This window comes from Cygnus olor, assembly GCF_009769625.2.
Source record: "Cygnus olor isolate bCygOlo1 chromosome W unlocalized genomic scaffold, bCygOlo1.pri.v2 SUPER_W1, whole genome shotgun sequence".
In the NCBI taxonomy this organism is placed as follows: domain Eukaryota; kingdom Metazoa; phylum Chordata; class Aves; order Anseriformes; family Anatidae; genus Cygnus; species Cygnus olor.
Window position 1 is genome coordinate 545,746 of NW_024429070.1, and position 24,307 is coordinate 570,052.

At 53.5% G+C, this 24,307-nt stretch overlaps 1 pseudogene; it reads left to right on the top strand.

Moving 5' to 3' along the window:
- The first annotated feature begins 2,477 nt into the window (after window positions 1-2,477).
- On the top strand, window positions 2,478-22,918 carry LOC121062889 (annotated as a pseudogene).
- The last annotated feature ends 1,389 nt before the right edge of the window (window positions 22,919-24,307 follow it).

Below are 24,307 nucleotides of genomic sequence, written 5' to 3' on the forward strand. Positions count from 1 at the left end.
CTCATGTGTGTGCTGGCTACCCTCTAAACACAAGCTGAATCCTCTGCCCAGATACCTCCAGCCCTACAAGTTGCAATTCTGTGCCTCCAAAAGCACCAGCATGGCTTTTTCATAAGGACTGCCCTAAGGTTTTCTTCCATAAGGTATCTACTACATGGAAGCAGGGAAGTGCTCTTACATAAAAGACAATGCTTAATAATTTTATATTAGGTTAGCGTAATTACAGCACCTTCAAACACAGCACTTTGAATATTCTTCATTTATTTTCAGTATTGCCCGATGATATGCCGTTGAATTGTTTTAATTCTTTAACCAGATACACAAACACAATTTGTGTGTGCCTTCCTACTGGCAGACCTTGTCCAGCCAGCAGGACACACAAGGATCCTGTGCTGGGGCCGAGGCCGCTTCTCCCTTCAGCTTCTGCTGTATCTCACACCAGCCATGCTCCATGCAGGTCTGGAGCAGGGCAGCTTCGCTTCTTGAACGCCTCACACGCCACAACCCCATTCACTCTCTGCCATTTACTTACTACCCTTGATTCCCATTCCTGTGCTTGAAATACATGCTGCAGTTCTTGCATCTGTACAGCCTTGCGTGATAGTCCTGGAACCTCCAAAACTGCCCCACCATGTGCAGTCTCACACATTTCGGAAGAACAGGAGCTGCAGCTCCCCTCTGCACACAGCCAGCCCAGAGCTAGCGATTCCCTGTTGTGCCATGCTCCCAGAAGGGGGAAGAATAATGCCACCTCCCCACAAGACAAAGCTCTGGAAAGCTAGATGCTTATGGCATAGCTGAATTTGAATGTTTAGTTCAGCAGGCAAGAGAAACAAGGAAGAAGTGATGGAAAGTTAAGGAAGACAATTTAAAAAAAAGTCCTCCAGTGGTAATACAATAGGCTACTTTGCTGAGGCTGTGAGCGCTGGAAGTGGTTCCATCAAAGCAGCCACCTCTGAAAGTCATACTGGTGATGCAAAGGTGCTGAACCTGACTGGGTGGGAAATCAACACTTCCCAGGAAGGAAGGACCAGGATAGAAAAGGCACCTCCACCCCTGGAAAATCAGACAAGGCCACACACTGCTGACACTGAGGCTTCAGGTGAGTCACGCCTGTGAGCCAAGGTAGGAAGCTCCTTATCTGGTCACCTCTGCTCAGTACCTACTTTGGACACAGCTGAGTCAAGGAGAGGGGAGCCAAAGGCTGGGCCATAGAAAAGGCTGCCACCGAAGTTGGCCTCTTCTTCCCTCCAGGCACTGCTTGCCCCTTTGACTGTGAGCTCTGGAGGTGGGGATGACACTGGTATATCAGCATGCTGTTACACACAGTTCCTTCCATAAATGTAGGAAATAATGATGTTGCTTGGATGTTGCCCTGAGAGACTCACTCTGGTGTAACTAGATATCCTACCTTGATAGACAGTTTGGCTTCGTTTTCTACCAGCAATTTTGCTGCCACTTGAGGGACACTTAAGAGCACCTCTCCCTGCATACTTTTTTCCAGCCTTTTCCTTGGGGGCAGAAAACCAGAATTATTACCTCAGTTTCTGCCCTGAAAGAGAGATGGCATGAAATACCATTAGGGAACACCTTGGGTGGGGAAGTCACCAGTGGCTGAGCTGGCACTGCAGCCCCACAGCCCTGCTGGGAGTACACCTGGCTGCTCTGTGCTGGAGGAACAGGGCTGGTGCTGCCACTGCAGGGCTCTGGGTGGAGAAAGGCCTGGTGCTATGGTACCTGCTGGTAGAGGTGGATGATGCTGACAGAGGGTTGGTGAAAGTGATCACGCACTCCAGCATCTCCCCGGACAAGAACACGGGCCCGAGGACCAGCTTAGCCACCACGTCGATCATGGCTGGGACAGCACCGCTACGCACCCACCATAGGAAACAGCGGGCACGGAAAGAGGGCTGGGACGGTGCCGCAGAGCAGCCAGGTTGGGCAAGGGCACGGGGGGGAGGGAGCAGGGACGGCTCCGGCCATCTGCCCTTGCATACACACGCGGGGGCAAGGCCAGGCTCTCCATGGGCAGAGGGCAGGAGGCCAGGCGGACACGCTCGGGGGTAGGCCAGGCTAAGCGCTCCCACCCACGCCGAGGAGGGCCGGGGCCAGGCCCTGCTCCTCCCCCTAGGCCCGAGGGGCAGCTCCGGCTGTAAACACACACGCGACGACACCCACGAGGGGACAAGAGCAGCCTCAGCCCCCATTCACCACCCCACCAAGGCCCCACTCGCTCCGCGGCCGCCTTCCTCCCAGCAACTCCGGCCGGCTACCTCGGTGGCACTCGGGGGCTGCTCGGCAACTTTCGGGACCACTCGGCAGCACCCGGCGAATCTCGGCACGACTCGGCCGCCACTCGAGCCCACTCGGCCGTCCCTGAGCTTTGCCGGAGGCGTGGGCTCAGTGCCTTGCGGGCGGGGCGAGGGGCGGGACGGTGAAGAGGGCGCGCCGGGGGCGTGGCGGCGTCTGGCGGGGCCATGGCGGACGCGGGGCCACTGATGCGGAACTACGAGGGGGCGGCGCGGGGCCGCGGGGTGGCGGCGGCTGTGCCAGGCGCATCGCTTCCCGCAGCTGCGCCGGCCCTACGGAGCCGGGGACGTGCTACTCCGTGACGTCCTGCGGCACGTCGGCATGGCGCTGCGGTAACGGCGGCGGGGGGAAACGGGCGGATCGGTGGGGGCGGCATGGGGGGTGCTGGGGGCAGAGCGGAGGACGCGTCGTGCCCCACATCCCTGGGTGGCCCTGCTGTCCCCAGGCTGTGACCCTTGGAGCGCTGTGGGCACCTGGGAGAGAAGCAAGAGCTGGGGCTGATGCTGCATACAGGGAGCACTGGGAAGCACTGGTCTGCCCCCCCCCCCCCCCCCCCCATCACCCAGCTGCCAGCCCTGCTTCAACCCTCAAGTGCCGTGCCCACACCACCACCACCCCAATACCCATTTTGGCCCGTTTGGTGGTTTCTTTGCTTGTCCTTAGCTTGGCATCATTGCTCATCTCTGCTTTTCCAAGCTCAGCCTTGCTCCAGGACTCCCTCAGAGTCTCCAGGTGGAGGCCACCACTCACCCATCCCCTTCCAGCTTTGCAGAGATGTGCTGGCAGCAGCTCCTTGCGTAGATCCAGGGGAAGGGGCTTGTTGTGGTGTGGTGGTTTTACTCAGGTGGGCAACCGAGTTCCACCACGGCCACTCTCTCACTCCCCCCTCCTCAAAGAGGAAGGGGGAGAAAATACGACACAAAGAGCTCGAGGTTTGAGATCAGAATGATTTCATTAAAGGGAAAGGGAATGGGGAAAAAAACAAACAAAAAAAAAAAACAAGGCTGCACGGAAGCACAGAGAGAAAGGGAAAAAAAGGTTATTCTCTACTTCCCATCACTGAGCGATGTTCGGCCACGTCCTGGGAAGCAGGGCCTCAAAATGCGTAACGGTTGTTCGGGAGGACAGCCCTCTCCCCCACAAAAGCCCCCCTTTTTATTGCTGAGTGTGACATCATGTGTTATGGAATATCCCTTTGGTCGGTTTAGGTCAGCTGCCCTGGTGATGTCCCGTCCCCATTACTTGCCCACCCCCAGCCTGCTGGCTCTTGGGGGCTTGGAGGGAGTCCTGATGCTGTGCCAGTACTATGCAGCAATAGACACAACACTGGAGTGATACCAGTGCTGTTCCAGCTACGAGTGCAGAGCACAGCACTGTATGGGCTGCTGCAGGGAAAGGTGACTCCATCCCAGACAGACCCAGCACATGTGGTTTAACCCGGCCGACAGCTAAACACCACACAGCTGTTCGCTCACCCTCCCCCCTCCCTCTCCGGGATGGGGGAGAGAAATGGGAAAGTGAAGCCTGTGGGTTGAGATAGAAACAGTTTATTAGGACAGGAAAATAATAATAATAATGATAATAGTACTACTACTAATAATGTGTACGAAACAAGTGATGCACAATGCAATTGCTCACCACCCGCTGACCGATGCCCAGCCTATCCCCGAGCAGCCGGACCCCCACCCCGGCTAGCCACCCCTATATATTGTTCAGCATGACGTCAGATGGTATGGACTACCCCTTTGGCCAGTTTGGGTCAGCTGTCCTGGGTCTGTCCCCTCCCAGCTCCTGCTGCATCCCTAGCCTGCCCGCTAGCAGGACAGAGCGAGAAGCTGAAAAGTCCTTGGCTTGGTGTAAGCACTGCTCTACAACAATTAAAACATCAGCATGTTATCAGCGCTCTTCTCATCCTAATCCAAAACATAGCACCCTACCAGCTACTAGGAGGAAAATTAACTCTATCCTAGCTGAAACCAGGACAGGGTTCAAAGGTCTCACGCAACAGCACAAAGCTCCACGTCAAGCCATTGGCCCTGATGACATGGCTGAGGCTACCTTCACCAGCACTGGTGTCCTTGTGCTGCTGCCCAGCAGGATGGGGCCATGCTGCAGGCTCGGGGTGTGTTCAGCCACAGAGCTGATTAAATTCCGGGTGCTGCCGCACAGTGTGGGTGGCCTCACCCAGTGTAGGTGTCAAATGAATAGAGATCCCTGCCTCTTGCCCAGGGGGGACATGCTGCAGGGTGCTCTTGAAGGCTGCCATGGCTTGGAGCATCTGGAAAGCTCCTGCACCATCTTGGGGTGTCCATGGGGTCCCAGCAGGTTCTCAGAAGGGGACATCCTGGACCTTCAGAGGATGCAAAGCAGGGTGCTGCCAGCCTTGAGGTGGGACTTAGTGCTCACAGGGTAGCCCTTGTGCAGCCCTGCAGGGCTTGGTAGCCCCATGCATACCAGGATGCACTGGCGGCTCAAACACAGAGCACCAGGACAGACTGCCTGGACAGGTTTTAATTCCACAGCCTGAATGAAAAGCAATGCCCTGTAGACCTGGCATGGCTTGTGCTGCAGAGCAGGACTGCTTTCTCCTGCTTGTAAAATCCCAGTCCTCTCTACTACATGCTGCTGGGAGAGCTGCTTGGGGGGGGGCGGAACCATGAGTTCCCCCGCTACCCCCCTCCTAAGGGGCTGGGTGCCTCTGGGCTGCAGCAGCAGCAGCTCTGGGTGGGCTCCTTCTCTCCCCGGGCCAGAAACCCACTGGAGAGCAGCTGGGTGGGTGCTGGGTGAAGGCATGTTCCCTTGGGGGATCGCACTGCTGAACCGGGGCTGCTGCTGCCAAGAGAATAGCAGCAGATGCAGCCACAGACAGCAGCAGTGGGACGGGACAGTTCTGGTGCCTCCGACTTCCACCAGCAAAGCTGGCTTAAACAGTCAAACCAAGGAGCAGGCTGACGTTGCCCCTAAATTTGCTGGAAAAGTCTTTCCCTGTTGCTGTCCCTGTTTGGCGTGGTGCTGCACGACAGTGGCTGTGTGTCTGTCCTGTCTGCTCGCTCAGGGCCTGGCACATTGGGCTCAGGGTGGCTCAGCAGTAGTAATCCACTGCTGAGGGGCACAGCCTGGTCATACAGGGCTGGATCCTTGGCAAAGAGCTATCTGATGGGCGCTGCCTGACTCTGCCATGCATCACTGCCCCCTACCCACTTTCATTCCTCCTGGTTTCCTTGCAGGTATTTCAGATGGTGGTACAAGAAAACCCATGTAGAGAAGAAATCTGCCTTCATTGACCTCTTGTGTGCCATCCCTCTACAGCAGATCTACGGTGAGCTCCGGTTCAGGCACGGGGTGGTATGGGAGGCAATGGCAGCATCCGCCCCGTTGGTGGGGGGGGACCCTGGGGGCACCTCCCCAAGCCTGCAGGCAAAATGGGAGGGGGGCAGCAGGGGCTTGTCAGGGTCAATTTGGGGAGCAGGCACCTGCATGGGGAGCGAGGTGGGTGCTGCTGGGTGGGAAGGGGGCTGCGTGGGGCAGCCGAGGCACGAGGGGGTGGTGAGGCGGCCGGGCAGAGGGGAGTACTGATCCCTGTGTCTGCCAGGCTGCCCGCTGGGCGGGATCGGTGGCGGCACCATCACGCGTGGCTGGTGGGGCAAGTTCTGCCACTGGCAGCTGAACCCCAAGAAATACCACTATGGGATGATTATCGCTGACCAGGTAGGGCTCTGTGGCATCTGCTCCCCAAAATGCCGAGCTCAGGGAGCAGAGCCAGTGTGGGGCTGCATGCTGCACATAGCCTGTGCTGCTGAGACTTTCGCAGCTGGGCTCATCTCATCCCCCTGTGCTCCTTTCCTCCCCAGTTCACGGTGTGTCTGCGTTGCAAGGGGCAGATAGTTTACCAGCAGGTCCTGTCCGTGGAGAGACCCAGCACACTGCAGGACTGGAACTGGGGCTACTGCAGCCACTATGCCTCCTACCATGCGCTGTACCCCCGCGCCTGGATGGTCTACGAGCTGCCGGGGCAAAACATGGTGCTCACGTGCCACCAGGTCTTTCTGGTCATCCCCTATGACTACAAGATGAGCCAAGCCCTGAGCATCGCTCTGTGCCCTGGGATGCTGCGGTAGACTTGTCCTTGCCCTGGGAAGAGCAGGGGGGCGAGGTGGTGTCTTCGCAGTGATGGTCCCAGTGCTCCTGGAGAGCCGCAGAGATGCTGCCAAGGCACTAGTTGAAGTCAGCCAGGCTTTCCTCCTTGTTATTTTTTTTCCCAGCATGGACTTTTCTGTCCTAAGATCCCATCCCTGGTGCCAGCTGCTATCAGGATTTGTTACAGCCAGACTGGTGCTCCAAGGGGTGGTCCCTTCCAGCCTGTGCTCTGCTCCAGCAGCTGCTCCTTTCCCTTCTCGCCTGTGCTTTGACACTGTCCTGCTCGTTCCCTGCCCTTGCTTTTGCTGGGTGACAGTCCCGGCTCCTGCCCACCCAGAGAGGCAGGCTCTGCTGCCCACAGGATTAGCAACAAGGCTTTAGGAACCCCCCAGCCCGCACATGTGGATCAGCCGGGCTGAGTGCTCGCTCAGCCACTCCGGAGCATGACAGCTGCCTTCTGCCTGACATCCCCAAGGGAAGGGTTGCTTATTAGCTGGGGTTTCCCAGCCGGGCTTTCCCAATGTTTTTCCCATCTTCACTGCTCATCCCCAGACCCAGGTGAGGGTGGGAGGCTGCTGACAGCCCTGACCTTGCTCTTACCCTGGCGAGGCATAGGAGGCTGGCAGCAGTCACCAGCCCACGCTGAGACACCTGTCTGAGCCTGCAGCACTGCTCCCCCTGCCTGTGTGCTGCCTGGTGTCTGGAATTGAGCACCAAATGTGAGAAAAATCTCAAATAATTTTCTTCAGACAGGATCTTCTGTGAAGCTATTTTATTCACGATTGCAATGGCGGGCGTCCTGCCAATTAGGAGCGCATTTTAGTAAACAAATCATAACCTTTTATTCCCTATTACCCGATGCCTGATCACCTCCCGTTTCCTCATTGGCTGAGTACTACAGGTTCACAAGCTACTCGACGATCCTCCATACCATATATGTACAATTTTTCTTTTTTTCAACCCTTTAATTTCTCCTTCCTTATGTTTTGAGAACTTGTGATCTTTGTTTTACTGTTCTCACACTGCTCATCCTGTTTTTCTCAAGCTTCCACCTTAATTTGGAACAGTGAGGCCTTCTACTGTCCACTTATCTACTTAGCATTTCTCCTTGTTATGACTACACAACTACCTTGGAATACAGAAAATTAGTTCTCTACTGCAAAAACACAACTTTGTTTCTCACAAAATGCTCCCTGAATCCTCCCTGCTCTGCAGCCCTGAGCACTACGAGCCCTGCACATGGCATTGTGTCCCCCCAGGACTCCAGCCTGCCGGTGGGAGTGTTCATCTGGGAAGTGGAGAACGGCAATGAGGAGCCCGTGGACATCTCCATCGTGTTCAGCCTGCAGAATGCCGTGGGTGCGAAGGAGGACAAGAGCGGGGAGCACTGGAATGAGCCCTTTTTCCTGCAGGAGGGTGGCAAGCGGGTGGCCGGTGTCCTGCTGCACCACTGCACCCTCATGAACCCCTTCATGCTTGCTGTGGCTTCCTGGGAGAAGGTGAGGGCCGGCAGCGGGGCCAGGGCTGTGCCACAGGCAGGGCTGCTTGTAGTGGCCCTGGGCTAGGGACAGCCCCAGAGCTGGGTGCTGTGTGGGGTTTCTAGTAGCTGTGGGTGAAGCTTGCCGATTGTTAGTCAAGTAGTCTTGGGGGTGGTATCAATGGGCAGCACGTGGGAAGCAAGTTTAGGGTTGTAGGATTGTTGGTGGGTCATTGTCCCCCCACCAAAAGCACCAGCTCCAGACACGTTCTGGGGGATCCAATTGCATCACCTGCTCCTTTGGGGTGGGAGCAGTTTCCTGATGCTCTCCTCATCCCCAGGCTGGCACGGTTGTCACTCATCTCATTGCGTTCAGTCCCACGGGGTCAGGCCAGGATGTGTGGCGAGACCTCCTGCAGGATGGCAAGCTGGAGTCCCCCACCAGTGAGTGCTGTGTCGTGGAGGTCTGGGGGGGGTGGGTGTGTGTGCACAGGGTGTCAGCCATACCAACTGTGAGTTTCCCTTCTCCCAGGGCCCTGGCATGCCCATGGGATGCATGGTGTCTGCAGGAAGCTCCCCCAGGAGTGGAGGAAGAATCAGTCCCCATGGAAAGGTCCTTTCTGTCCCTTGTAGGGTGCAGGGAAGAGCATGGAGGTGCCTTTGAGGCTGTGCGGGACTGCTAGCTGCTCCACGGGGTTACTGCAGCTGCAGCTCCAGCCTTGCTCTCCATGATGCTGAGATTTATTCCCAACTCCAGAGGCACTTGAAGTAGGGTTCAGTCTGTATCCAAATTCCCTGGTGTCTGTTGTGCTGACCTTGTGGTTCCCCATGAACTGTTTGCACTGTTTCAGGGCTGTTCTCGACTACATTAATTGCATGTCCCAATGTCCTGTCCATCTGTCCAGTGCTGCATGCTGGGTTGAGGTTTGTTGAATGGCCAGAGCAATGCCCAGTTGCCTTCCTTGAGTTCACACTGCCAGCTGAACCAGTTCCAGTTTGTTTAGGGAGCGCTTAGCAGCTCCTGAGTCTTGGAGCTGACATAATTTGCTGCCCTCTTGTTGCTACGAGGGTTTCCTGAAGGCCTCTGGTATTTCCTTGTCACTTCTGCATCATCCTCAGCTGCCTGCTCGCTCCTGCAGCAAGCCAGTTTCAAGCAGGGCAGCACCTTGCAGCCCGTGCTGGTAACCTGCTGCTGCCACGAAAGCTGAGCATGCGCCCAACACCAGCCAGCCTTCAAACGAGAATAACGCTGATTGATTTGCAGTGCTGGCACTGGGCCTCTGCAAAATTTCGTGAAGCTTGAATTGTATCATTGTTTGCATAAATATTTCTGGAAAGCTAAGTCTCCTATCTGCTGTCTGCAGATGCACTCGGAGCTACCGGGATGCGGTCTTCCTTCATGCATGCTAGACATTATCATAGGCAGGATCTGTGCTTCTGTGAAAATTGTTGCCTTAATGAGTTTACCTGCTACACATGTCAGGACCAGCATATAATTACCTGCTCACCTGAGGGTGCTTCTTAAATAAGGGCACAGTTCAAGCACCCTTCAGAAAGCTGGAAGCGATAGCTGTCACCACAAAGTGCTGACGCCTGGGCTGGCAGCTGCATGGTCCCTGGTGACAGGGTGTGCCAGCCATTCCACATGTGCCTGCTGGTTTTCCTGCCTCGTTTGTTCCTCTGCTTCCGTGACTTTTATTTTTTATTTTTTTTTAACCCTCTGCCCACAGCAGGTATTTTTGCCCTGGTTGCAAAAAGCAGTTACTCATGTGCACTAATGCCATCTCCAAAACACAGTGGGTGTACCCTCTGGGTTGCAGGGTGATGGGGCATGCCCCAAAAGCCTTGTTCCCCAGGGGTACCAATCCCCCAGTCTCTGTAGGCTTCCCTGCTCACTTGTGGACACTTTTTCCCTAACTTTCTTGACAGATAGAAGCAGGGTGACAGCAAAGGGGGAGGTGACTACAACTGCTGTGTGCGCCAGCTGCACAGTGCCTACCTGGGGCCACCGGATGCTGGAGCTGGCCCTGGTGTAGGACATGCCCCACATTCACTTTGGCTCGAAGGAGAAGCTGCACCTCAGGTAGGTGACTTGAGGACAGTTGTTGGGGTGGCTGGGCTCCCTGGGGTGCCCCCTGAGCTGAGCCCCCACCCCAAACTCCACTCGGCAGGTGGTACACACTTCTTCAGCAGCAACAGAGACGCTGCTCCTGCCCTGTCCTGCTACGCCCTGACGCACTACAAGGAGTAGGAGAGGAAGATCAATGTGTGGCAGAAGCCAGTCCTGGAGAACATGTGGGACAGATGGGTCCGGTGACCAAGCAGGGGACAGCAGGGCTACAGTGACTGAGTTTCCCTTCTTCCCACGCAGCCAGCTGCCCTTCTGGTACAAGTCAGCGCTATTCAATGCGCTGTACTTTGTGACGGACAGGGGCACCATCTGGCTGGAGCTGCCTCCCGACTGTCTCCCCCAGGACCTGCAGGGACTGGGGGGGGGGGGGGGGGCAGCCTGTCCCACTTCCTCCCTGTCCTGTGGGAGTATGGAAGGTTTGCTTATTTAGAAGGTAACTCATAGGGACATGATGGATGGTCCCAACTGCACCCTCCCTATCGCTGACCCCAGGTGGTTTTAACAGCTGCGGGGACACTCCACACCCCTGTGGGATGAAGCCTTGTGTGGCATGGGGTGGGGGGGGACCTGCCTTTTCTGATGTCCCCATGGCAAGTCTCCCCTCCCTCACCACCTCTTGGGTGCTTGCAGGGCAGGAATACCGCATGTACAACACCTACAACGTCCACTTCTACGCCTCCTTCGCCCTCATCATGCTGTGGCCCAAGCTACAGATCAGCCTGCAGTATTACATCGGTTAGTTGCCTGGCTGGTGCTACGGGAGCAGGCTTGTGATGGCTTCTGCTGTAGGCGTTGGTGCTACAGAGCCAGCATCCCCCTCCAGCTCCTCTGCTGAGCCCTGGGACTTGCAAAGCCCCCATGCCATGCCCTGTTGGTGCCCCTTGGCATCTTCGCCCAGCTCTGGGCCATGTTCTTGCTGCACTGGGGCAATCCCTAATCCCAACAGGTCTCGTGCCCCTTGAGGAGAAGTGTGGGGCTGTTTGCAGACCCTGATGCTCTGGGTGGCCTTGGAGGATGCTCTGTCAGCAGGGAGCAAAGCCCTGTGCTGGGGGCTGAGCTCCATGGGCTTTCCTCCCCGCCCTGGTTGATGCCACCACCTTGCTTACGGCTGCATGGGGTCCTCAAGCTTGGCCTTGTAGCATGGGGTGGGGACCAAGTCACATTCCCTTGCTGCGTGAAGACTGGAAGCAGCCTGGCCTCTCCTTTTGATCTCCCCAGCAGGCTGGGGTGAGCCTGGCGTGCTGCGGACACAGCAGGGTGCTGGTGGCCCTACTTGTGCCCATGCTTTGGGCTTGCTGTAGTGTCCGCTACCTTGCTAACACCCCGCGCCCTTTCCAGCTGTCATGGTGATAAACGAGGACATGGAGCCACGGCAGTACCTGATGAGCAGCCAGACGGCCCAGGTAAAGCTGAAAAATGTGGTGTCCCACGACGTCAGGGACCCAGGTGAGGGCTGCAGTGGTTGCAATATGTTGCTTCAGTGCTGCTTGATTGTGGCACTTTTGGAACCTTGCTCCTGGCTCTGATTGGGGATGTCTGTTGCTCACTGCCCTGCTGCATCCACTCTGTCCTTGCGCAGATGACGAGCCCTGGCGGCGTGTCAACATCTACCTGATTCACAACATGGCCAACTGGAAGGACCTGAACCTGAAGTTTGTGCTGCAGGTATATCGTGACTACTACCTGACGCACGACATGATGTACCTGCAGGATATGTGGCTGGTCTGCCAGGTACCAGGGGAGACCCTGCCCCTCGCGTGGTAGGGGTGACACGGCCTCCCCCTGCCTTTCCATGGGAGATGGGAGACATCCTTAGAGGGATGCTGGGGCTGCGTGACCATCCCCTGCCTCCTGCAGGCTGTGATGGATTCGGAGCTGAAGTTTGACACAGATAACGACGGGCTGATTGAGAATGGGGGCTTTGCTGACCGGATGTATGATGCACGGGCGGTGAATGGAGCCAGGTGAGCAGAAGAGGCAGGTGGGCTGGGTGATGGAGAGCAGCATCTGGGGAACATGGGAGGTAGCTCAGAGCCGAGGACACACTCCCCATCTATCGTGGGAGTTCTGTGCAGCCTTGCCAGTGCTGCTGTCCTTTTTGCTCCAGCAGCACCTACTGTGGTAGGCTGTGGCTGGCAGCCATCCGGATGATGTGCAAGATGGCAGAGGTGCTAGGTGATGCTGAGACCCAGCAGAAGTACAGCAGCATCCTGCAGAAGGGCAAGGAGGCATTTGAGAGGATGCTGTGGAACGGTGCGTGCTTGCCAATGGGAAATCACTACGGGAGGGGTGCTGGGACAGCACATGTGCCAGCTGGGGTGCAGCTACCAATTTACCCAGTTTCCTGTGTTTTCTAGGGAAATATTACAACTATGACAGCAGTGGGAGCAACACCTCCAGCAGCATCATGTCGGACCAGTGTGTGGGGCGGTGGTTCCTGGGGGCTTGTGGCCTGGACCAGGGGAAGCTGGAGGTGAGAGGGGGGACAGAGGAGGCTTCACCTGTGAGGGAGCAGCAGGGTTGAGCGCCTGCTGTGGGTTGGGGGGGGCTCCAGCACCTCCTGCGCACTGGTGTGCACTGGGCAACACTGGGGTGGAGGCTGTTTGAGGCAAATCAGTGCACTAATCAGCGCTTAGGAACAGGCTGTGCAACAGGAGTGTGCAACCTCTGTCAAGTCTGGCATGCTGCTAGGAAGGTCCCGCTGGGTTCTGTTCTCAGCAAAATGGTATTTGCTTAAAAACAGAGAAAACATGAATTTCCACATGCTGTGTGCTGCCCGGTTTGAAGTCCTAAATGAGTGTCAGAGGAGATGAAGGTTGATTTGGGGCCTGAAAGCCCACAGCTGTTTGGTTGCAAGAGAAGAATTGGATGAAGACTGCTCACGTGCAATGGGACAGTAAGAGCAGCGATGGTAACGTAATGCCTGGAACACAGTGGGGCGGCAGAATACCCCAGTATGGATTATTTCTGACCAGCGGAAAAGTGACAGACCCTGCTGCTGAAAGAGCAGAGCTCTGTGGTGGTAATGGGTAGGCAAAAGCTCAGGGTGGCAGAAGGAAAGAGCAGCCCTCTCAGTGTGTGAGGGTGATGGGTCACTTCTGCTGATGTTGACAGGTTACCCCAAGCTCCCTCCCCTGAGAGCAGCCTGTGCTAAACGCTGCGGGATTTAGTGAGAAATAGGTGTCTGGATGCACCCTCCTGCAGTTATTCCAGCCCTGTGCAGCAGTGCTCCAACAGCCTTTTTGGATGCAGTAAACGTGGCACAGTCCCAAATCTCTCCTGTGTTTTTGCTGACATCAGACTTTGTTGCTTAAAGTGTCGTTCTTTGATGTCTGGTGAGCTTTGAGCTTGCTGAAGGCTGCACTGGTGAACTTCTGCTTACTACGGTGTCCTGGTTTCAGCTAGGACAGAGTTAATTTTCCTCCTAGTAGCTGGTAGGGTGCTATGTTTTGGATTAGGATGAGAAGAGCGCTGATAACATGCTGATGTTTTAATTGTTGCAGAGCAGTGCTTACACCAAGCCAAGGACTTTTCAGCTTCTCGCTCTGTCCTGCTAGCGAGCAGGCTAGGGGTGCAGCAGGAGGTGGGAGGGGACAGACCCAGGACAGCTGACCCAAACTGGCCAAAGGGGTATTCCATACCATCTGACGTCATGCTGAACAATATATAGGGGTGGCTAGCCGGGGTGGGGGGGGCTGGCTGCTCGGGGATAGGCTGGGCATCAGTCAGCGGGTGGTGAGCAATTGCATTGTGCATCACTTATTTTGTACACATTATTATTATTAATACTATTATTATGATTATTGTTGTTATTATTTTCCTGTCTTAATAAACTGTCTTTATCTCAACTCACAGGCTTCACTTTCCCGTTTCTCTCCCCCATCCCGGAGAGGGAGGGGGGAGGGTGAGCGAACGGCTGTGTGGTGTTTGGCTGCCAGCCGGGTTAAACCACAACAGTCCATTTGGCGCCCAACGTGGGGCCCGAAGGGTTGAGATATCGACAGATTTGACCAGAGTGTGTTAAACTAAAATTGGTATAAGTATTCGACCTGCTTAATAGTTGCTAGTCACAATGTTGATTGCCTTAATCTCAAGTCTGCTGTGCCTGTTTCCCAAATTGAGTTTTATAGCAAGTTACTTTCTGTATGTGCTCCCTGTCGTGCTGTTTATCCTTTCCAGGCCCTGGTTTAAGATTGTTATGGTACTGTGTGGTGTAACGATGGCTTATGAAATGATGAGATTTCTGGTCATGACTCTAACCTGGTATTTGTACTCAGCACTGTCGTCGACTCTATACTTCGGAAACCATATCTCAGAAACTATTAGCAATTACACCTATTGCCTTTTTTCATCAGGGAGTCAATCTGTGGAGGGGACAGGGGAAGATATTTTTTCCTACCTGTTCACTCTCCCTTCCTCCTTCACCACCCTCTTATCCCCCGAGCAGCCAGCCTATCCCTTAAGAAATGACTGTTGTGGTTTAGCCCGGCTGGCAGCTAAGCACCACACAGCCGTTCGCTCACCCTCCCCCCTCCCTCTCTGGGATGGGGGAGAGAAACAGGAAAATGAAGCCTGTGAGTTGAGATAAAGACAGTTTATTAAGACAGGAAAATAATAACAACAACAACAATAATAATAATAATAGTATTAATAGTAATAATGTGTACAAAATAAGTGATGCACAATGCAATTGCTCACCACCCGTTGACCGATGCCCAGCCTATCCCCGAGCAGCCGGCCCCCCCCACCCCGGCTAGCCACCCCTATATATTGTTCAGCATGACGTCAGATGGTATGGAATACCCCTTTGGCCAGTTGGGGTCAGCTGTCCTGGGTCTGTCCCCTCCCAGCTCCTGCTGCATCCCTAGCCTGCTCGCTAGCAGGACAGAGCGAGAAGCTGAAAAGTCCTTGGCTTGGTGTAAGCACTGCTCTACAACAATTAAAACATCAGCATGTTATCAGCGCTCTTCTCATCCTAATCCAAAACATAGCACCCTACCAGCTACTAGGAGGAAAATTAACTCTGTCCTAGCTGAAACCCGGACATACGGTCATCCAGGTTTTTGTACATGTTTTGATCCCTTGCCCTGCTGGTAGAACTCCTGCTTGTAACACATTCCTGCTGCGTGTACAGGTCAGTAATGAAATGCAAAGTAAGAAAAATCAGTGACCTCAGTCCTGAAAGAACTCTGCCCCAAAACATTCTGTTGAAGACTGCTTCCCAAATGATGCTTATGCTTATCTCCAGATCCAAAGCCACACTGGAAACATGACTGTATCGGATGCTTGGCTTTAGCACAGATAAAAGGGATCTGCTGCCTTTCCCTGGATGAATCTGCAGAAGTCACCGGCTTAGCCTGCTCAGCCTGCCCCTGGCAGGCACTGTGCTTGCCTCTTCCTTTGCCTTCACAGCAAGTGTGTGTGGAAATTCTACGCATCCCGTGCTAGGGCCAGGCACGCGCGGGCATTGTGCTCACTCCACGCCAGCTCCAGCATCGCTTCTGGCTCGTTGGCAAAGGCTTCTTGCTGGGGCTTACCAGGGGCTGTGTTGGTGGAGGATGGAGGCTGGCTGGGTCCCTGCTGCCGCAGCGCTGCAGTACATGTTTTGCTTGCAGCTCCAAGGCAGTGACTGCCACTGCGCCAATGCTTTTTAGTTTTTATCACCAATAAACTGTGGAAAAGCGTTATTTACTTTCAGCTATACACAGAGGCTTTCTATCTTAATGCAGTTCTCCCTGTTGTTTGGGCAGTAGGCCTCTTCATGCTCGGGTTGTTCTGTTTTAGTCTGGTTTTGCAAGAGCTTACTCAGCATGGTGCTTCGGTTTACTCTCCTAACTGTCCTGAGCTTTTGGCTTTAGTTTGTTGAATAACTTGTTTTTCCCTCATCAGGTGGGGTGTGGGGCAGGTTCTGCCACTTTCTGCTGTATTCTCCTGAAGCAGCTGTTTGTTCTCTGAGAACTGCTGACCTTTTACAGGCCTGAAAGTTTTACTGGGGTAAAAGTTTCAAGTCTCTCGTGTCAGACCCAGCAAACCACGGGATGTTCTGTGTGTCATGGTCCAACTTCATCGCCGTGCTGTCCCTTCTTGCCTCAACCTGTGGCTGGGGCCGCAGTCCCTGCATCACTGCCTAATAGCACAACTGAAGGGACCGAAGTCCTGAAATCAGTCAAAAGTGATTTCTTCCCCCACACACACGCTGAGCTGAAGCTGTCTGCCAAAGTAACTTCCCATGTCCATAACCAGGAATTCAAACACGGCAAGACCGAGTGTAGCTGGCCTGTCCCCCAGAGCAAACCCTGAGAGCAGCCAGGGCTTTGGCCAATGGCTGGAGGGATTTGTGGAGCCATGCACACTGGAGGTGTCACCCACTTCCGCCAGGAAGTGGGCATGAAGTTCTGCATCTTCTTTGAGCAGCTGCTTTTCTGTCTTTAGCAAAAAGCCTTTTTCTTCCCCAGTGTTCTCAGGAGGTGCTTGTTCATGCAGTTTCTCCTTAAGAAACGGGACCCTGGTCACCAAGCCACTGTCTCTCTCTGTGCAGATCTTCCCCAAGAGCCATGTTGTCAGTGCCCTGCAGACCATCTTCAAGAAGAATGTCATGGGCTTTGCCAGCGGCACCATGGGGGCAGTGAATGGCATGAGGCCTGATGGGGTGCCTGACACCTCCAGTGAGCAGTCTAGTGAGGTGTGGATTGGCGTCATCTATGCCTTGGCTGCCACCATGATCCAGGAGGTGAGTGGAGGTGCTGTGGGTGGAGACAGCAGGTGCCACCTTGGGGCGATGCAGATGCTGATGGTTTTGTTCTGCTGCAGGGGCACGTGGATGCTGTAGTGCATGGCTCCCTGGGCTGACCCCAGCAGCTGGGGGGGGTGTGACTTGCGGAAATCAGACTCTATAACCTCGGAATAGTTATAAAGCAGGTATGTTTATTCGGTGCTGCGCACATACTCCGGGCGCAAGGGGGATAGCTCCACCTAATCTGCGCCCCAACTGTTACTGGCAGTGTGCTTATATGAGTGGGATAAATACATATTCATTTCATTTCCTGTAAGTCTCCTGTATATTCATCAGGTCTTCAAAGAATCATTAATGTAGGTTCCGTCTCTATTCGCATGCGTACTGGAGTCCTTGGGTGGTCATCCGGTGTACTCTGGTGGTCTTTTGATGAAGGTCAGAAGTCTTCCTCGCTGCTAATCTTCTGGCCTTTCCTGTCTTTGACAGATTTCAGCAGTCAAGCCCCTTCTTGCTGGTTACATTATCTATACATACAGACTTTTACTCTCTTATCTTTGGGTCGTTAACATACAAAAGTGCTAGCTAAGACCTAGGAAACAACATCCTTTATCTTGTTCCCTGTCTCAGGAGTCTGGCTGGAACAATCCCCGGGGGGCTGGTGACAAACCCAGCCCCAACGCTGCCTGGCCTGGTCTGACACTGTGCGATTGTCCTGGTTTCAGCTTGGATAGAGTTAATTTTCCTCCTAGTAGCTGGTAGGGTGCTATGTTTTGGATTAGGATGAGAAGAGCGCTGATAACATGCTGATGTTTTAAGTGTTGTAGAGCAGTGCTTACACCAAGCCAAGGACTTTTCAGCTTCTCGCTCTGTCCTGCTAGCGAGCAGACTAGGGATGCAGCAGGAGCTGGGAGGGGACAGACCCAGGACAGCTGACCCAAACTGGCCAAAGGGGTATTCCATACCATCTGACATCATGCTGAACAATATATAGGGGTGGCTAGCCGGGGTAGGGGGGGGCCGGCTGCTCGGGGATAGGCTGGGCATCAGTCAGCGGGTGGTGAGCAATTGCATTGTGCATCACTTGTTTCGTACACATTATTAGTAGTAGTACTATTATTATTATTATTATTATTATTATTATTATTATTATTATTTTCCTGTCTTAATAAACTGTCTTTATCTCAACTCACAGGCTTCACTTTCCCGTTTCTCTCCCCCATCCCAGAGAGGGAGGGGGGAGGGTGAGCGAACGGCTGTGTGGTGTTTAGCTGCCAGCCGGGCTAAACCACAACACTCCATCATGTTTAGGGTTTCATTAGTTAATTTAAGCCCTGATATTTTATAGGCCAGCAATGAGCTAGCTACCCCAGTGTATTGGGTTTACGTGGCAAGGTTCTGGTACTGGGGGGGCTGCAGTGTTAGCCCCTGTGAGAAGAATCCAGCAGCTGCCCCATGTTAGATAAGGGCCAGTTTCAGCTAGCTCCAAAGGGGCCCACCACTGCCCAGAGCCAAGCCATGAGCAACACAGTTTGTACCTCTGTGAGAGCACACCCAAGAAAAGGAAAAAAAACCTGCTGCACAGCAGCAGCTGGGAGAGTGAGGAGTGAGAAACCTCCCTGCAGACACCAAGGTCAGTGCAGAAGGAGGGGGAGGAGGCGCTCCAGGTGCTGGAGCTGAAGCCCCCCCCACGGCCCACAGAGAGGCCCCTGGTGGGGAAGGCTGACCCCTCCTCCCCGCAGCCCATGGTGTACCACGGCGGAACAGATCTCCATGCTGCAGCCCGTGGAGAGGAGCCCATTCAGGAGCAGGTGATCGGGAGGGGGCTCAGGGGGGCCCAAGCCAGACCAACCTGCTCCTGACGAATAGACCCCATGGCACAGACCCACACATGAAGCCGCTGCCCATGGAAAAACCCACACAGGGCCAACCCAGGAAGGTCAGCACCCCACAAGAGGGACCCCACACCAGAGGAGGGTGGAGAGCAACCGTGAAGGAGCAGTGAAAACGAAGCACCATGGGCCAACTGCAGCCCCCACTCCCAGCTCCCCCGCACCACTCAGGACAGGGAAGAGGTGGAAGAGAGTGGATGGGGGAAGGTGTCCCCAGCTTGTTTCTCCATTTCTCACCACTCCAGCCCGTCAGCAATAGGTAATAAATTTTATTAATCTTCCTATGCTAAGTCTGTTTTGCCCGTAACAGTAATTGTAGAGTAATCCAAATTGAGGTACACTTTGAGGAACCCTTGAGATACACTTTTTCATTTATCAAGGAACTAGCTTTCTGAGAAGCCCCGACTCCCCTGAGAGAGGGAGTTAGGAGAATCTTATCAAGTAGAGATAGAATTCTGACAGTATTAAACTAGTGGATGCTGCTTAGTGTCTTTGCTAACTCTGGTGCATTGTGCACGTTAATTAAAGCAAGAAGCCTTGGGCCCCTTACCAAGGTTAGTCTCTTGATAAGAGAGTGAGCCTATCTTAAGAAACTGGCAGAAACTGGTCCTGCGGATGGACAAGAGCCAAGGAGCAACTGAGTCTGCGCAAAGACAAGAGGTCATCTAGCGGTGACGAGGAAGAGTCACCAACCTTCATCCCCACGACCCCCGACGACCACCACCAGAATACACTGCACAAGCGCAGATGGGAGGAGTTTATGGAAATGACTCATTGGAAGTAATTTTAATATGAAGTGGGGACAAGTTATGAATATGTATAGGCGCATTATGAAACTTCATGCATATGTAACTCTTTGATGCATATAACCATGGCAAATTGCCACGTCAGGCACGCGCAGCTTTGGTGGGACTACCCCCCATGCTGCCCAGCGCTGAATAAACATACCTACTTTACAATCTTACTGATTGTGGAGTCCGTTTTCCGCAAGTCACCCCTATTCTGAATTTATAACAGCAATCTCTCCTCCTTCTTTCACTCTGGATATTCCTATTTGAAGTGGCCGGCCTGGCCACACTTAAAACATCTTCACAAAATCACAGAATCACAGAATCATCTAGGTTGGAAGAGACCTCCAAGATCATCTAGTCCAACCTCTGTCCTAACACTAACAAAACCTCCACTAAACCATATCACTAAGGACTACATTCTAAACGTCTTTTAAAGACCTCCAGGGATGGCGACTCAACCACTTCCCTGGGCAGCCCATTCCAATGCCTAACAACCCTTTCAGTAAAGAAGTTCTTCCTAATATCCAACCTAAACCTCCCCTGGCGCAGCTTTAGCCCATTCCCCCTCGTCCTGTCACCAGGCACATGGGAGAATAGACCAACCCCCACCTCTCTACAGCCTCCTTTAAGGTACCTATAGAGAGCGATGAGGTCTCCCCTGAGCCTCCTCTTCTCCAGGCTAAACAACCCCAGCTCCCTCAGCCGCTCCTCATGACTTGTTCTCCAGACCCCACACCAGCCTTGTCGCCCTTCTCTGGACTCTCTCGAGCACCTCCATGTCCTTCTTGTAGCGAGGGGCCCAAAACTGAACACAGTACTCAAGGTGCGGCCTCACCAGAGCCGAGTACAGGGGGACAATCACCTCCCTAGACCTGAAACATCTTAAAACATCTTCTCAAAGCCTGTCCCTGCTAGGATTCAGGCTGCAACACGGGTAGCTTTCCTTGCCTGCCATTCCTTCATCTCTCTTCCTCTCCTTTCCATCCTGGGCCTGATTCCTCCCGAAAGTCCCTCTATCTCCAACCCTCTGCCTCACTACCCAGTATGCTGTGAATACCATTTGTTTCGCTCTCTACTTTTCCTTCTCATCTCCCCCCTGGCATACACCTTCATACTATCTACACTGTTCACTCCATCCTCCCACCTTCTGGAGCTTTTTCTGCATATCTGGCCAGGCTTTAATCACAAAATGAACTTTAAAGAGCCCTTGGGCTACTGGGTCCTCAGGATTCATCCCCGAGTACTTTCTAATTCTGACCGCGAGTCTCTCATATGATTTCTATGTTGTGGGTTGTTATTATCTCAGTTGGATTGACTTGCGGAAATGGACTCCACAATCAGATTGTAAAGTAGTGTCCTGGTTTCAGTTAGGACAGAGTTAATTTTCCTCCTAGTAGCTGGCAGGGTGCTATGTTTTGGATTAGGATGAGAAAAGCGCTGATAACATGCTGATGTTTTAATTGTTGTAGAGCAGTGCTTACACCAAGCCAAGGACTTTTCAGCCTCTCTCTGTCCTGCTAGCGAGCAGGCTAGGGATGCAGCAGAAGCTGGGAGGGGACAGACCCAGGACAGCTGACCCAAACTGGCCAAAGGGGTATTCCATACCATCTGACGTCATGCTGAACAATATATAGGGGTGGCTAGCCGGGGTGGAGGGGTGGCCGGCTGCTCGGGGATAGGCTGGGCATCGGTCAACGGGTGGTGAGCAATTGCATTGTGCATCACTTATTTCGTACACATTATTACTATTAATACTATTATTATTATTATTGTTGTTATTCTTTTCCCTGTCTTAATAAACTGTCTTTATCTCAACTCACAGGCTTCACTTTCCCGTTTCTCTCCCCCATCCCGGAGAGGGAGGGGGGAGGGTGAGCGAACGGCTGTGTGGTGTTTGACTGCCAGCCGGGCTAAACCACAACAGCCCATTTGGCGCCCAACGTGGGGCTCGAAGGGTTGAGATATCGACAGATTTGACCAGAGTGTGTTAAACTAAAATTGGTATAAGTATTCGACCTGCTTAATAGTTGCTAGTCACAATGTTGATTGCCTTAATCTCAAGTCTGCTGTGCCTGTTTCCCAAATTGAGTTTTATAGCAAGTTACTTTCTGTATGTGCTCCCTGTCGTGCTGTTTACCCTTTCCGGGCCCTGGTTTAAGATTGTTATGGTACTGTGTGGTGTAACGATGGCTTATGAAATGATGAAGTATCTGGTCATGACTCTAACCTGGTATTTGTACTCAGCACTGTCGTCGACTCTATACTTCGGAAACCATATCTCAGAAACTATTAGCAATTACACCTATTGCCTTTTTTCATCAGGGAGTCAGTCTCTGGAGGGGACAGGGGAAGATATTTTTTCCTACCTGTTCACTCTCCCTTCCTCCTTCACCACCCTCTTATCCCCCGAGCTAGTTACGGTAGCTCTCCAAGATGTTGAATATCCTTGGGATACTCAGACCAGCATGTTCTTGTTGTTATGTCTCCTGAATGCGCTTCAGGTTTTGTTTAAGGTTAAACAACTACTTAGGAATCTCATCCGGAGATCTGTCTTGAGGCGGGATATTTGCGAGTGGCAGGGAGTGTGGGAGGATATGGGCAGGTTTCTAGGGCAGTGGGCACCTCCAGTGTTTTGGACATTCACCCCTGAACAACTGCAAAATCCTAAAAAACTGGTAGAATGCTTGAAAAAAAGGTGTCATGACTCTGGCAGTTCCAAAGTGACACAAATCACTGTGGCGTGCTGGGGTCTGGCTTGTGCCTATCGAGCTGCAATTGATGCTACTATCAACCTAGTGACAGACCCTGCAGCCGTTCCAGTCCCGGCTCCTGCAGCCACTCCAGCTCCAGCTCCCGCAGCCGTTCCAGCTCCCGCAGCCGTCCCGGCTCCCGCAGCCGTCCCGGCTCCAGCTCCCGCAGCCGTTCCGGCTCCAGCTCCCGCAGCCGTTCCGGCTCCAGCTCCCGCAGCTGTCCCGGCTCCAGCTCCCGCAGCCATTCCAGCTCCCGCAGCCATTCCAGCTCCCGCAGCCGTCCCGGCTCCAGCTCCCGCAGCCATTCCCACTCCTGTGGCTGGGTCAGAGAAACGAACTGTAGCAGTGCAAGTTGCCCCTGCAGAGGGTACTCCAACCCCTGTGGCAGACCCTGTGGCTGGGTCAGAGAAACGAACTGTAGCAGTGCAAGTTGCCCCTGCAGAGGGTACTCCAACCCCTGTGGCAGACCCTGTGGCTGGGTCGGAGAAACGAACTGTAGCAGTGCAAGTTGACCCTGCAGAGGGTATTCCAACCCCTGTGGCAGACCCTGTGGCTGGGTCGGAGAGGCGAGCTGTAGCAGTGCAAGTTGCCCCTGTAGAAAAGGTGAAAAAGTGGTATAGAGACGCAGGTCGTTTAGAACGCAGAAAGTCTTCTGCTAAGTCTGGGTCTGGAGAAGACGAGGCTGGGCCATCAAGTGTGCAGGAGGATGAAGATGAGGATGAGGATGTCAGTAAGTCAACAGTAACTACCCGAACCCTATACCAGCGTGAGCTACGAGATGTGCGAAAAGATTTTGGTCGCTGTATAGGTGAACAGCTTGTCACCTGGCTGCTCCGGTGCTGGGACACTGGAGCCAATGGTGTGAAATTAGAGGGCAGGGAAGCCAAGCGGTTGGGATCCCTTGCTAGAGATGCAAGCATTGACAAAGCAATTGGAGATGGAGCACGATCTCACAGCCTCTGGAGGCGTCTCCTGTTAGCGGTGAAGGGAAGGTATCCCTACAAGGAAGAACTTGTATGTGTACCAGTCAAGTGGACCACCATGGAGAAGGGAATTCAGTACCTGAGGGAATTAGCCGTACGGGAAGTAATTTATAAGGACTTAAACGATGCACAAACATCCACAGATCCAGATGAAGTCCAGTGTACTCGACCCATATGGCGGAAGTTTGTACGGAATGCACCATCAACATGGGCCAGCACATTGGCAATAATAACCTGGAAAAACGGTGAAGATCCCACAGTGGGTGACATGGCTAAACAACTCCGGGAGTACGAAGGAAATCTCTCCTCTTCCCTACAGGCCTGCGTCTCGGCTGTGGAGAAACTCTCTGAAGAGTTCCACCAACTTAAAGAGAATTTATCTTCCCCCCCACCTGAACAAACCAGTGGCCACCAACTAAAAGAGAATACTTTGGAGAAACTTTTTGAAGAGGTCCAGCAACTTAAAGAGAGTGTATTTTCTTCCCCACCTGTACAAACCAGCGTCTCAGCTATTAGGGGTAAACGTGCATCCATGCAAAGAAGACAATATGGTGGGTACACACCCCGCACCACCCTGTGGTTTTACCTACGTGACCATGGAGAGGACATGAGAAAATGGGATGGAAAATCTACTGAGACCCTAGAGGCACGGGTACGTGAGTTGCAAAAGAAAACAATCGGGAGAAAGGGGTTCTCTGAAAAGTTTGCTGCTCCAACTTCTAGCAGGCAGTCTTTTAAACACAGAAATGAAGATTCTGACCAGGACTAGAGGGGCCCTGCCTCCAGCCAGGGGGAGGAAAGGGACAACCGAGTTTATTGGACTGTGTGGATTCGATGGCCTGGCACGTCTGACGCACAGAAGTATAAGGCTCTAGTAGACACCGGTGCACAATGTACTCTAATGCCATCCAGCTGTAAAGGGCCAGAGCCCATCTGTATTTATGGCGTGACAGGGGGATCCCAGCAGTTAACTGTATTGGAAGCTGAAGTGAGTCTAACCGGAAATGAGTGGCAAAAGCACCGTATTGTGACTGGCCCGGATGCTCCGTGCATCCTTGGCATAGACTATCTTAGAAGAGGATATTTCAAGGACCCAAAAGGGTTCC